Below are 13835 nucleotides of genomic sequence, written 5' to 3' on the forward strand. Positions count from 1 at the left end.
ATGTCAGCCCAGCTCCAAGAGCCTGCTAATTACCACGGAACCAGGCAGCAGGGGGAGCAGATAAACTCAAAACATTGAGTTCTCTGGGTGACAGGGAGCCTAGAACTCTAATGTCCTAAAAAGAACCTTTTATAATGGAGAACTCAAACCTTTACTTGATGATAGTGGGGTGAGTGTAATTTTAATTTAAAACTCTTAAAAGCATCTTTATAAACTAGCATGCTGTCTCTGTGTTATAACAATGCAAAGGTTTATAAACATGGCAAAACCATGTTGGCTGGAATAGAGCTGGCATGTTTAGGGGTTCTATGAAGTGGTTTAAACCAAAGCCACAAGAGTGAGAAAAAACTTATTTTCAGATGGATTTTATTAGACTACCGGTTCCTCAAATTTATGTGCTAAGGATGCATACTTTAAAAAAAAAAATCTATTTTAACAATTAAGTGGTTTAAAAATTTTCCTTCTCATGATTCATGGAATTTCAGGTTCAACTAGTTTTTGAGCACAAAATATGTACTAGGTGTTGTATGATGTTTGTATATATTTTCTCAGTGAACTATATTAATGATTACATGTTATGTTATAAGACCCAAACAAGAAAAGATTTATGAAATAAAATGATGTATTTGCTTTCTATCTGCTTTTTATGATTTGCTTAACCTTGATTTACATAATATGGTTGCCCATAGTTTTGCCGCAGAGGAAGTCTGTATGTTTAGCACCAGATTTAGCATGATTCATTGTCACTCATGTGACGGCCATTCTCAGAGAAGAAACACTCCTGCAGCCTGGCATGACTGGGATGTTAGTTTTTTTCTTTATGATTGAGGGACTGTTTCATCAAAATATTGTTTTAAACAGATGTGCTCTGGTGTTTACGGAGGGGAGAATTTAAGCCAGACTGATTAATTAGCAGTTAGTCAAGACATTTCCCTGCTCCTATCTGGGTAGTCTGGGGATTATGAAGCTGTCAGTAGGTTATATTCAGATGATGAAAAAAAAAAAAGACAAACAGCAAACCAAAGTAAACCAAACCTCAGATCACTATGTTGGGATGTAAAATATGGTGTCCTAAATGCTGGACACAGTTTTTATTGGAATGTGAGTTTTTTTGAGTGGGCATAATAGTACTAACCCAGGGGTGAGCATACTTTTTCTGTAAAGGGCCAGGTAGTAAATATTTTAGTCTCTGTGGGCCAGAGTCTGTTTCAGTGACAGCTCTGTAACTGAAGCACTAAAGCAGGCATAAACAATATGTAAATGAATGAGCATGATTGTTTTCCAATAAAACTTTACTTATGGGTAAATTAACATTTCAATTAACATTTGAAATTTCATGGAATTTTCTTGTGTCACAAAATATTACTGTTCTTTCATTTTTTTCCCCCAGCCATTTAAAAATGCAAAAGCATTCTTAGTTTGCTAGTTGACTATTTGCCCTGGGGACCATGGTTTGCCATGGACTAAAGCGAAAAGTCTTGAATCTGTTTTAATCTTGGTTCTTTTTGTTTTTTCACACAAGACTAATTTGGGAGGGGACTGGGGACAGGAGGAGAAGGGGACAACAGAGGATGAGATGGCTGGATGGCATCACCGACTCAATGGACATGAGTTTGTGTAAACTCTGGGAGTTGGTAATGGACAGGGAGGCCTGGCATGTTGCGATTCATGGGGTTGCAAAGAGTTGGACACGACTGAGCGACTGAACTGAACCAAACTGAATTCTCTCAAAATCCTAGTCTCTATACTTGTAAAATGAGAGATAATAATAATTGCACTATTTTCTTTCAGGATTGTTGGCAAGATTGAATGAGGTCATGAATACGTAAGTATTTTGAAAAATGTGATGTGCCACACTGATATAAAATATTGACTATGTTGTGATTTGTATCAGGTGTGCATTTGGTTACAAGTAGCTGAGAGCTGGATTAACAGTGGCTCAAACCATGAAGACATTTAGCATTCATTTTCTTGGATATGTGAGGCCCCAGGATTGGTGCACTGACTCCACGACGTCGCTTGAGACCTGATGTTTGTGGTCTGGACTCTAACATTTGTGTGTCAGTAGTACCTCCTTTCATAGTGCAGGACGGATATCATAACTCCAAAATCATGTTCTCACAGGACAGTGTCCCAGAATAGGACGTGTCCCAAACAAGAAGGATGAAGGGAATGGAGAGAAAGGGCGTCTCTTTCCAGCCCTTTCTCCTTTTAGGAGAAAGCATCTTTGCTCTTTTAGGAGGAGCATCTTTGCCAAGACTCCCCCAGCAGCCTTCCCTTCACATCCCAGAGCTCGCTCACAGGTCCATCCTAGCCCAACCTCTAGTGAAGGAGAAGAGGACTACTGTGCTCAGCTTGTAGACCGACCATGAAATCGGTCTCCGGGATTGGGTACAGTGCTGCTTGTACTCACAGTGTCGATCACATTAGTCTCTTCCTCGCTACAAGTCGTGTGGCTGGCATCAGGTTCAGGGAATAGCTGATGAGCTCATTTCCCAAGAACACTCGGATGAATCCTCCACATGCCATGCAAGCTAGCCTCGCAGGCATCTGTAGATGGACACCATTGTGGTTGGTCAGGGGGTCAGGTCTGAGTGGCAGATGGAACCTCCACCTCACTAACCCTGAGACAGAGCGGGAGGGAGGAACTCAGGGTTGTCTTCTGGGGCATACTAGGGAGAACCAGTTTAATCTCCATCTATTAAATATTATGATAAAGTGCTCCCAGTCATCCTTCTGAGGAATCTCTTCATTGTAAAATCCAGTGCTGGAGGTGTGTCTCATTTTCAGAAAGCTCAGATTAAAAATCTAGACTCGAAGTGCACACATCAGGGGTCAGATAATCTAAAGTTTAAAATATGCTTCACTTTATAGAAGAATTTACCTTAAAATTCCTTTAAAGAGTGAAACACTTTGGTGCACTTTAAATGATTTCATTGGTGAAAATATGATTTCTGCATAATTAGTATAGGGGTGTACACATACATACACATCCCTAATGCCTTGCATTGGGATAGACAGAATTACTAATTGATTGAAAAAGCATGAGAAGAAAATCGTCACTGATGTGAACTAAGATGTCTTAGGATTTCAGGGTAACCAGAGCAGATGATGTTTCCCAAGGAAGTAAATGCCTACTCTGAAAAGAATTATACACTTTGTTCATCCACTTTGTTCATGCAGGTCAAATCTCATTACAATGCAGAGATTCCTACATTGTGTGGGAGGTTGAACCACAGGTTCCCTCAGAACTCTGGGTTCTTTCATTCTGTGAGTACCATTTGACTTTGAAGGTTTCTTCTTTTCTTAAATACTGCAGTTCTATGATTACAGTAGAAACCTCTTTATAATGAAGTTCAAAGCTCATAGCCTGCTTGGTCTGTTTGTTCACTTTTTTCCTTTTCAATTCACACGTGCTCCCTGTTTTCATGGAGTGTACAGCCTAGATGAGGAGATCAACATTAAACATCTACTTGATTGTACTGACAGTGCATAACTACATATAGATTAGTGCTCTGAAGAAAGGAACACTACTATGAAAGGACAGTGAAGGGACCTGACCTTGACTGGGTAGTCAGGGAAGGCTTCTTGGAGGGAGCAGTGTTTGATAGGAGAACTGACATGTAAATAGGAGTTAATTAGGTGAACGAGAGTGGGATGGAAGAAGCATTCCTGACAGAGGTACATTGTGTGTGTTTACCTGTCTATCTGTCCAGTCTGACCATCCACCCACCCATCTACCTACCTGTCCAACTCCCTATCCACCCACCTAACCATCCACCCATCTACTTACCCATTTACCCATCCATCTATCCTGTTTTACCAAACAGCATGATAATGCAAACAGGTAGAAATTAGCTGCTTTCTAAGTCTGTAAGTCTGTTTTGGGAGACCAGAGGAGGGTTTTTAAAAAATCCTCAGAGAACATTAGGAGGTTATTTTAAGTAACAATAGACCATGATACAATTTCAGCCCTTCCTCTTGCTCTTGCTGGAATGGGATTTGCATGTGTGTGTGAACACCCAGAGGGAGTTCTCCTGGGGTATCAGTCGTGCTCTAACCACTCCCCACCCACAGAATGAAGAGGGGAAAACCCATGTGCCAGAAGCCTGCTTCTGCTTCCCTGGGAACTGTAATTTGCAGTTAAAGATTGAAGCGAAATCCTGCATTAACAGGGAGAATTGATTTAATTTTACAAGGAATTACTTTTTCCTACCAGAAAGGACCTGCCAAAAAGCAATATTCAATATTAAAAAAAGAATTAAATCGGTACCTATTTTACGTAAAGAAATTTTAAGAGTAGTTGCTTGAAATCAGGGGTAGTTTGTGGGCTTGCTTTAGTGATTATCAGATTATCCATTTATAGCTGTTGTCAGTTAACCATAAGTATTCTACCGAGTTCACAGAACTCTGGCATTAAATTTATACCTGGAATGAGCTTAGAGATCCAATGTAACATTCATTTACACAAGAAATTGAAAGCCAGATAGGTTAAGTGACTTTTTCAAGCCATTTAAAAATTTCACTCCCCAGGCTTCTGTGCCAGGAGCAGGCAGGACCTTGGGTCTTCTAAATCCTGGTTCAGCGTGAGGAGCTCTGGAAATGACTCGGCACTCAGATCCTTGCTAGGATTTACCAGCTCTGTGGCCTCGGAAAAATTGCTTAACTTCCCTAAGCCTCAGTTTCTTCGTCTATCTAAGGGGATAATTACTGTATCCACTTCATTGTGCTCACTTCAGCAGGACATATACTAAAATTGGAATAATACAGAGAAGATTAGCATGGCCCCTGCGCAAGGATGACACACAGTTTCGTAAAGTGTACCATATTTTTGGGATTTCCAGGTGGCTCAGTGGTAAGGAATCTGTGTGCAATGCAGGAGACCCAGGTTCTATCCTTGGGTCGGGAAGATCCCCTGGAGAAGGGAATGGCAACTCACTCCAGTATTCTTGACTGGAGAATTCCATGGACAGAGGAACCTGGAGGGCTGCGGTCCATGGGGTCTCAAAGAGTCAGACGTGACTGAGTGATTAATACTTTCACTTCATTGCAAAGGTTAAAATGCCCGAGAAGAGTCACGCCTGTAGTAAATGCTCAGTGGATGCTTTGCCAACAGAAAAAGGACTGAAGTGACCATGCGTCACTTCTCAATGGGGCTTCAAGAGGCGAGGCAAGCCTCCTCTGCATTCTGGTGCCCCTGGACTCTACCATGAGAAAACCCTGTCCTGGGCAGTCCATCATCTCAGAGAAAGGAAACAGATGGAGTGCATTTGAACTATTATGACTCGTCACCATGCCCAGTCTTCTACAAGTCTTTTTTAGGCATCTGCATTTATTTAAGTATGTACCTAGGAGTGGAATTACATTAAAAGCAGCCTAACAGCTTTCCAAAGTGGTTGCACCATTTAATACTCTTACTAGCAATGAAGGAGACTTTCAGTTGACCTGCATCCTCACCAACTCTTGATATTGGGAGTCTTTAATAGTAGCCTTTCTGGGGGGAGGGGGGAATGGGATGGCATCTCATTGTTGCTAGCCTACTGAGCTGAGAAGGGTTTCTGGCTTGTTTAAGAACTTCAACTACTAACGCTCGAGTCCTCTGTTTCACCCTCAAGGATGGAGCTCAAAATGTCTGGTGAAGGCCAGACGCAGATTTGTCACTCAGCCTTGCTCATGGATGCCACTCACTGGTTATTGCCCAGACCAAGCAGCACATACCCCTAGAAACGCTCAGGTAGTTTGCTGGGTGGTAAGTGAACCTTCCAGGTAGCCACACTACTTAGATGCCAAAGCTCCTTCTAAGTAGCACACGTATCTGTGAGTACAATGTGGGTATATTGAAGGTTTTTTCTATACCTTCTGTGTATTTAATGAACTGAGAAAATTCACACATTCTGGTGGGTGAAATCACATCGCCTGCGTGTAGCTCACAGACGGGGAGCCCGCCCAGCGTTCTGCAGGGTGGGGTTGGGTGGAGAGCGCAGGGTGCTCTGGTGGCCACGGCAGGGAGCTTTTTAACCGTCTTCCTCTGCCTCTGCTCCCCTTCCTACCGGAACGGTCCGTTTTTACCATCCCCCTTCCTTCTCCCTGCTCCCTCTCACTCCCTTTTCTCCTCTTTTCCTTTCACCAACTGAACAAGAGTTGCACAAAACTTCTGATCACAAATTTGCCATCAGCAGAAAAACTCAACCCCCCGAAATGTCATGTGTGTGCCCTAATCCCTTCTGAATTTGATCCAGACCTGCTTTATTTCATAGATAATTTTAATGGGTATTATTGAGTTCTATTTTGTCCTGTTATTACTTCATGTTGTTTTTTCCATACTTCTAGATAAACCTCGTAATTGTGATTCCTAATGTCAGTAGTCAATCATGCATTCAGCAGCTCACTGAGCTACTTGATCTAGTAGCTACACAATATTCCAGCATATGGATATTGCAAAATTTATTGGATCAATTCTCTTTCATTGGAAGTTTGTGTTACTTTCAGTTTGGAGCATTAATGATAATGCTGTAGAAAATATCTTTTTACCTAATATTCATCTGCCTTTCTGCTTATTTCCTAAGGAGTAATTTCTAGACATAGAATTACAGAGTCAAAGGGCAATGAACCACTTAAAATGTTCTTTCCACATATAATAAATAATATTCCAGAAAGACCCAGCCAACTTTATCACTAAAATTAATATATGAGAATGCCTATTTCATAGCAAGTGAAAACTTTAAAAAAAGTCTTATAATTAAAACAAAACTCTTCTTTTTTAATTACAAAGCAACACCCATCTGCTACCAAAACCTCAGTCTTACAAAAGTGCATGCACTTTCTTTAAATATTAGCCTGAAGGCTGAAATACGTTTTGGGAAATACTTTCTGCTTTGCAGGATATTATAGGCAGTGGTAGATGCTGTTAAACTGGGACTAGGATTAGGTCAGTGATGGTGGGTAAGATTTCTTAGTGTGTCCTTCTCAAAGGTAGTCCGTTGCTTGCTGCTGCTTCCTTCCTTCCTCCTGTCTTGGTGGTCAAAAGTGCTGTTCGCCAAATCTTTCTGGCTCTGTGACTTCCTGGCACATGGTAGGGTTTCACTTGCTGGCCCCCTTGTAGTTGAGTGACTGTGCTTGGGTCACATGACTAGCTCTGGGCTGTAAGATGCACACAGAGGTGATATGTGTCACCACCAGCCCACCTGTGTCATTGCTGGTGTGAGGCTGAGCAGACCTTTCCTCTGCCACATACCTGGCTACAGTTGATGGGGGTGTAGTGGAGTGAGAAAGATGCCTTTGAGATTTTGGTAGTGTTGCTAACACAGCATAAACTGGAGTGTTCATAAACTTTATGAACATAAAGCCTGTTCTCCATGCAATACCTTCTGCTCCCTCTCTTCCTGCTGACTTTTGTGAGGAATTCACCCATATCCATCATGCATTCATAAGGCCTTTGCCAATGAGCCTAAGGCTTGGGAGTCAATAGAAATGGATTTGAATCTCATATGTTACAGAATTGTCATAAAATGTTTGCATATAGTTATTACTTAATTAAAAAGAGACCCTATCTGATGGCAAGTAAACCAAAAGGAGGGTTTCTCTGGTGGCTGAGCAGTAAGGAATCCACCTGCCAATGCAGGAGATACAGGAGACATGGGTTTGATTTCTGGGTCAGGAAGATCCACTGGAGGAGGAAATGGCAACCCACTCCATTATGCTTGCCTGACATCCCAAGGACAGAGGAGCCTAGTGGGCTACAGTCCATGAGGTCACAAAGAGTCAGACACGACTGAGGGACTAAACAACAACAAAACCAAAAATAAGCACCTTTGTTTACTCAGGGAGGTTCAAGAACAAATGAATTGAAGGTTGCAGGGTGCGAAGGCAGTAGGAAGGGAAGCGATATTGATGACCAGCTGAGAGAGAGATGGAAAGCTGACCAGTAGGTATCATAGACGCATCAGTGTCATCTGTAGCTTTAAGCTCCCCAAAGTAATACAAAAAGGCTAAGCCCTTTATTACTTAAGAGCCTGCCCAAAGAGTTTTATGCCTTGTGCATAGATAGGCTGTGTGCGTGTGTGAGTGACACTGTGAAGAAACCACATGCGCAGTGGAAAATAATGCCCCTTTTAAACAAGCTGAGCAGGTCTTGATACAAGGCAGTGTGGTCTTGCTCCTCTGTTTACACAGGAAGCCTTTCATGCAGTCATGATATATGGAGGATTTAAGCCATTGAGATCCTTTATGCTAACAGACCATTCATCTTGGATTTTCCAGGTTTCTAGGTTGTCTTCGAGGAGTACACCATTGGCTCTGAAGCTGGCTGATGTGTGGACAGATACATTACAAGTCCCTAAATTATCAAGTTGCAGGAACTTGTCATTATGAGGCTCTAATGGCACCCAGCTCTGCTCCAGCCTCCCTCTGACCCGAGACATTGTCACATGGGCAGTGCCGGAGCTCTCTTGCTTTTGGATGTCAGAGCCTCAGTTCCTTCTTAGCATCAACATTTTCTTCTTTTTAGAATATTTGTTTGTCTCTTTGGTTGTGTTGGGTCTTAGGTGCAGCACATGGGATTTTCGTTCTAGATGTGTGCTTGCATGCTAAGCTGCTTTAGTTGTGTCCAACTCTTTGCAACCCATGGACTGTAGCCCATCAGGCTCCTCTGTCCAGGGATTTTCCAGGGAAGAATACTGGAGTGGGTTGCCATTTCCTTCTCCAGGGGATCGTCCTGACCCAGGGATCGAACCGGGGTCTCCTGTGTTGAAGGCAGATTCTTTACTGACTGAGCCACCAGGGAAATCCATAAGTCCTCACTTATTTATTTAGCGCTAATTGCCACGTAACTTTCTAGGTACATTCTACCTAACTTTGCATTCCTCAGTTTTTTGTCAGACATGAAAAAGAAGCTAAAGTTTAACTTTCAAATTATCCCCAAATAGGCAGGACCAGCAAACTGATTAGAACTAATTAGACAGCTCTAATTAAACTAATTAGACAGCTCTCTCCTTTTCTCTGAATATGCCTGTGGCTTTGTGTCACACACACATATATGGGGGTTAGGGACTTTAGCTTGTGTTTTCCAAACACATGTATATAATTCATTTATTTCTTTACTCATTCATGCATTTGCTTATTCCTTCAGTACACATCCATCCATTCCTTCAGTTAACGAATATTTTTGGTAGGCCTGCTGTGTGCCTTTGCAGGTAGTAGAGATACAGTGAGAAATGAGACTAGGTTCTCATTCTCAGCTTTTCATTTGGAATAGACAGCGCTCTGATGTGCTTATTAAATGAATGGTTATGATTTTACAATGTACATTTCTAGTAGAGATTGGCAATTCAACAGCATGCAAGTTAGATTGCAGGAGCTCAGCCCCTTTCTTCCCTCTTCCTGGCTTCACAAATATTCTTTTCAGCAAAGATGCCTTCCCAGACATTTCATTACATGTTTGAAATATTTATACACATAAGTGGGGAAAATGAATTAAAACTGTGAACTCTACATGGCACTCAAGTCAAAATAGGAAGTTAAGTTGTTCAGCTGTGCATTTTGACTGCTTCCCATTAGGAAGCCCCTTTCAAGAAAAAAACTTTCCCAGAGCAACACACTTCAAAGGGGTTCCCCGTAATGCTGTGTTTAAAATGTGTTAATTGAATCTAATTGCAAACAGCTGCCCAGTTTAGCCGCTGTTTGCATTGGCTTTCACCCACTCTAGATCTAGGTCATCTTTTTGGTTACATTATATTCATATTGGGATCTTAATATATTTGTTGTAATCTCAGAATGTGTCGCCATTCAAAGGATTATGAGATAATAAATAAAAACATGGAGACAACATATTTGTCAAGCCCCGAGATCACTGCCAAGTACAGAAGTATTTGAGAGCAGATGCCCTCTTTGATACACTGTGCAGGGTCATGATACCTCCCTTGAACACATGGGAAATCTTCCAACCACAGCAACAACAAAAACTCCACGGTGTTTGCTGGCTTTTCTATGTGGGTAGAAATGCTGAGTGATCTTTTATGGTCTGTTCTCCACCACTTAATTATTGAATTTTAACGCCTTTGTAGGAAGCAGGGAAAAATAATAAATATTTTTTATTTTATAGGTGAAGTTGCTGTTGGACCTAGTTTTATAGAATGTTGTCATTTTTCAAGAAGCACTTGTGGTAGCAACTTGCTGGTTAAATGTGAAGAGGTGGTTTTCAAAATGTTTAACAAATAGTAAGGCAGTCCTGGGGGCTTCCCAGCTGGTTCAGCGGTAAAGAATTTGCCTGCAATGCTGGAGACACTGGAGATGTGGGTTCAATCCCTGGGTAGGGAAGATCCCCTGGAGTAGGGCATGGCAACCCACTCTAATATTCTTGCCTGGAGAATCCCATGGACAGAGGAGCCTGGCAAGCTACACTCCAGGGGTTCGCAAAGAGTCAGATACGACTGAGGGATTAACACACACATAAGGTATGAACACTGAACAATTAAAAGAAACACTTGCTGGTCATAGTAACTGGCATGGCTATACTCATACATACTTGTGTAGCAACCAAAGGGTTCATTTTCCACAAGTTAGTACTGAGGGTAACTGGAACTGATTCTGTTGGGATTCAGTATAGAATATGCTGAAGAAGGAAATGGCAACCCACTCCAGTATTCTTGCCTAGAGAATCCCATGGACAGGGGAGCCTGGTGGGCTGCTGTCCATAGGGTCGCACAGAGTCGGACACAACTGAAGTGACTTTGCATGCATGCATGCATTGGAGAAGGAAATGGCACCCCACTCCAGTATTCTTGCCTGGAGACTCCCAGGGACAGAGGAGCCTGGTGGGCTGCCGTCTATGGGGTCGCACAGAGTCGGACACGACTGCAGCAGCAGCAGCAGCAGCAGCGTAGAATGTGCACCTCAGAGTTATCTTGCCCCGGGAGTGAGAGAGACGGGGTATTGCTCCCCACTCGAATTTGACATTGGTTGAAGGCTGCTTCTGGGCCTCACTGTCCCACACTTCTGTCCTGCCATTCAAGTGGCAGAGTGGCCTCTAGTCGACTTTGCTCTTATGCAAAGAAATGCTAGAGCCAGCCATTGGGAATCAAGCTGCCGAGTATTGAAATGGCACGTCCCCAGTGGCATGGGTGGTCCACCAGACTATGGGTGGTCGGTGAGCATTTGAGAATACCAGTGGGGCAGACATGGAGATCATAAAATCTTTTGTTCTCTGTTTTGGGCACATCAGTAGCAGTAGCCTTCCTGAGATTGTCTGAAACAAGTTGGTCTTCAGAATATAAGTTAAATGGGATTGAGGGATGGAGAATATAATGAAAATGATGATGACAGTGGGGTTGATATAAGTAGCTATTACTTACCTTTGTTTCACTATATGATAGACACAACCTCCCCGTTTTCCAGATGAGAGACCTGAGGCTTAGAGATGTCCAGTAAATTGTATGAGGACACTCAGGGGGAAGGCTAGAGACAGATTTTGAATTCTGACTTTTCTGACTCCGTGATCCTGAAGGTACAGAAGTTTTAACACAAAGCCTTCCCATTCTCTTTCCTTCCCTCCTTCCCTGTCTTCCTTCTTTTGACACACATTTTGAGTACTTACTATGTGCTAGATGCTGTTTTACACACCACTTGGCACAGAAACAATTTTGGTTCTTTTTGATCCAGAAAGTCTCTCCATTTCCCCTTCCCTGCCCCCACTTAACTTTTGTGGGGCCTGAAAAAGTGTAAGAATGAAGGCTCATGTACCATGTCTAAATATTTACAAGTTATACATCAAGCTGACCGGATGTTAAATAATGTATGTTCCATCCTCCTGCCTTGACAAATATACCTGCACAGAGGGCAGGTTGGAATGAAAATTTATGGGCTCCTGGGGTGCCATGCAGGAATGTGGTGGCTCAGGAAGTGAGGTTCCCTGCCTTCGGCCTGCTGCCTGTCCCCCATCTCTTTCTTCCCTGGTAGCCCCAGTCTGTACATCCAAGCTCCATGTCTGCAAACAGCCACCCCGTGGCCACTTCTTGGGCTTAGGTATGTGATTACTAGAGGTTCTCCCTTGAGAGAACCGGCCTGGGGAAGGCTTTAGAAGGGGGCTTGGGACGCTCAGGCAGAGAGTGGTCCCTGGCATCCAAGGTGTGGCCTGGGAAAGGAGATGCAGGCTCCCAGTGGGCAGGTCTCCACGGAGGGGGGCGTGGCCAGGGGAGGACCCAGACTATCAAGTCCAGATCTAGGGGGTAGGGCGATGGGGAGCGGGGTGGGCTCTGTTTTCTGGACCTATGAACAGCTCTGCTCCCTCTTCCAGTTTTCTTTTAAAACTCACTTTCATGTACTTTTTTTTTTTTTTTTTAAGATTTGGCCTCTTGAGGATTTTGTTTTAAAATGTAGACTTCAAATATTCTACTTCTTGAACGGGGGTGGGGTGGGGAGAGGGGGTGGTCCGTTGAGGTGGACAGAGGGTAGATGTTCCAGGAGGAGGAAGGGGAATTGTCGAAGGAGACCTGCTCCTTGGGCCTTGACGGATTCCACACTCAGCTGCTCCAGTCTGTAGAGGGGGCAAACAGCCACCCTGGTCCTCTGTCCTGAGATCTGATGGGTTCACCCCAGACTTTCAGGAATGGATGCAATTTCAGCAGTATCAGCTCTTCAGCCTATTTACCTCTCTAGCCATAATGACCTGAGGATCTGGACAAACTCCTAAAACTTGCGCATAAGCAATGCTTGGCTTTCCTGGGTCAGATTATTCTGGGGGAGTCAGATAGAATGACCTGAATGGCACATGTTCATGTTGGCATGGGTTCCTCTCTCCCCACTGGGGGAAGATACACAATATTGACAAGAACTAGGGCTAGAACACACACTGATGTATTCAGTAAGTGATAATAATCTTTTGCAATTAATTTTTATTGAAGTACAGTTGATTTACAGCATTGTGTTAGTTTATGCTGTACAACAAAGTGGATCAGTTACAGCCACTCTTTTTTAGATTCTGTCTCCACATAGGCCATTACAGAGTATTGAGTCGAGTTCCTTGTGCTATGTAGTAGGTCCTTATTAGTTATCTATTTTATCTATAGCAGTGTGTATATGTCAATCCCAGCCTCCCAATTTATTTCTCCCCCACTTTCCCCCTTGGTACCTGTAAATTTATTTTCTACATCTGTTGACTCTATTTCTGCTTTGTAAATAGGTTCATTTATGCTATTTTTTAGATTGCATGTTTAGGCAATTGATAATAATCTTTATTAATTTAGCTAATTCTGTATAATGTCTGTGTTTCCCCTTCAAGTGGTTATGATCTTCTGGGCATAGGTAACTAACTACCAATAGGTATGCCTCTTAGGGAATCACTAAGAGACTAGGATGTGTGTGTGTGCCCAGCTGTGTCTGACTCTTTGTGACCCCATGAACTGTAGCCTACCAAGGTCTTCTGTCCACAGAATTTTCCAGGCAAGAATACTGGAGTAGGTTGCCATTTCCTTCTCCAAAGAGACTGGGATGGCCAGAGCTTATTTAATATGGCTACTTCAGTGTGGCATCCAGCAGGGCGTTGTGATGGGCAGGATGTTGCAGTCACACCAGGGTTCATTGGACAAGAGTTCTGAGTGCCATGAGTAAGCCCTGCTGATGAACCTACTAGGGGGTTGCCCCGTGGGGACTGCCCAGGATGGGAAGCACAGGGAGACCTCTGGGGTCCTTGATTCCTAAGAGGGCTCCAAGGGGAGCTCAGTTCACTGGGCCCCAGCCTAGCCAAGAGAGTGTGTAAGCAGACCTTGATTGGCTGCAGACTTCAGCATCAGAGGCCTAACGAGGAGGACCCGGAGGACCTGGAGAGAGGTACAGGGCCTGTG

The 13835-nt window shown here is 43.2% G+C and overlaps 1 non-coding gene across 1 annotated transcript; it reads left to right on the forward strand.

Moving 5' to 3' along the window:
- Nucleotides 1-4726: 4726 nt before the first annotated feature.
- Nucleotides 4727-4833, forward strand: LOC139038326 (U6 spliceosomal RNA). The gene has a single exon (XR_011491319.1). It is a non-coding gene; the product is annotated as a U6 spliceosomal RNA (small nuclear RNA).
- The last annotated feature ends 9002 nt before the right edge of the window (nucleotides 4834-13835 follow it).

The sequence above is a fragment of the Odocoileus virginianus genome, chromosome 14, assembly GCF_023699985.2.
Source record: "Odocoileus virginianus isolate 20LAN1187 ecotype Illinois chromosome 14, Ovbor_1.2, whole genome shotgun sequence".
Taxonomy (NCBI): Eukaryota; Metazoa; Chordata; class Mammalia; order Artiodactyla; family Cervidae; genus Odocoileus; species Odocoileus virginianus.